The sequence below is a fragment of the Sinocyclocheilus grahami genome, unplaced genomic scaffold (genome assembly GCF_001515645.1).
Source record: "Sinocyclocheilus grahami isolate Dianchi unplaced genomic scaffold, SAMN03320097.WGS_v1.1 scaffold5015.1, whole genome shotgun sequence".
NCBI lineage: Eukaryota > Metazoa > Chordata > Actinopteri > Cypriniformes > Cyprinidae > Sinocyclocheilus > Sinocyclocheilus grahami.
The window spans coordinates 31,014-32,055 of NW_015509822.1; the positions used below are offsets into that span (position 1 = coordinate 31,014).

At 38.4% G+C, this 1,042-nt stretch overlaps 1 long non-coding RNA gene across 1 annotated transcript in view; it reads right to left on the reverse strand.

Moving 5' to 3' along the window:
* The window catches only part of LOC107577066 (uncharacterized), a 24,590-nt gene extending 23,899 nt beyond the window's left edge, over window positions 1-691 (reverse strand). Inside the window, exon 1 of the long non-coding RNA XR_001608156.1 lies at window positions 566-691. This is a non-coding gene — a long non-coding RNA (uncharacterized lncRNA). The remainder of the gene's footprint in view (window positions 1-565) is intronic.
* Between the last annotated feature and the right edge of the window lie 351 nt (window positions 692-1,042).

Here is a 1,042-nt window from a genome sequence, read left to right on the forward strand (position 1 = left end):
ATTGCAAAGATTTAAACTGAACTAAGCTGGATGTTGACATCACTGAATTCAATGATGAACTGTCTTTAACTGAAAAATGAGTGTTTACTATTGTCATTTTGCATTATTGACACTATTTTCCTAATTAATACTGTTCAGTTGCTTTGTCACAATCTGTATTGTTAAAAGCGCTATATAAATAAAGGTGACTTGACTTGACTTAAACAAAATGAAAAACTAAATAATTGGGCAATAATTTTGTCATATTTAGCTATATTTCATTATATGTCAAATAAATGGAGTAACTGGTCAGTTGATCACAATATCAACAGCCCTTCAGTGAAATGAGTCAAGTCAAAGATACACATTTTTACATTTTCTTGTCATATTATTTTTCTTTTACTAACTTGAGGCGTGCGTACATGCTGTTAAGCCACTAAAAAATAAGGACGGCAAAATGAAGAGGCAGTTTTGTGCATGGCTTCATTAAAAGACTGAGACCATGGTAGCATGTTATGATAATTATTCTAAAACTCCAAGCAGTAATCAATTACATTAAGAACAGCACAACGAGAGAATTACTCACAGACTCGTCGAAGAACCACAGTCTATGCGCAGAACACACCTCACACGCCGCACGCGCAGAGAGAAGAGGTTTTTAAAAACCCGAAAGCTGGAGTCCCTTTATTCACGGACTCCGAGGACTCCGCCCTCTCGGTGGATAGCCTACGTCCCGAAGACACCACAATCCAGCCCATATATGTCTATGGTCCAGCCCCCAGAACTGGGCGGCACAGCCTTGTGCGCGGAATTTATTTCCCGCCAAAACAGCACTACTTTGATGTACAGACGAATCACGCAGGTACTGGGCTACTCCGCAGCGGTTCCACCAAATAGTCCGAATATAAAAGCTTATTATAGGTGTACCGTAGTGATTCCGCCAAAGCACTGTTTGGAAAATAGATTAATGATGTACTCTCTTATTATATTAATTTAGTAAATTTTGAACGCAAAAAAAGTTACGGATTGCAGCTTTAACAGAGCAACAGTGTCAAATCAAGTT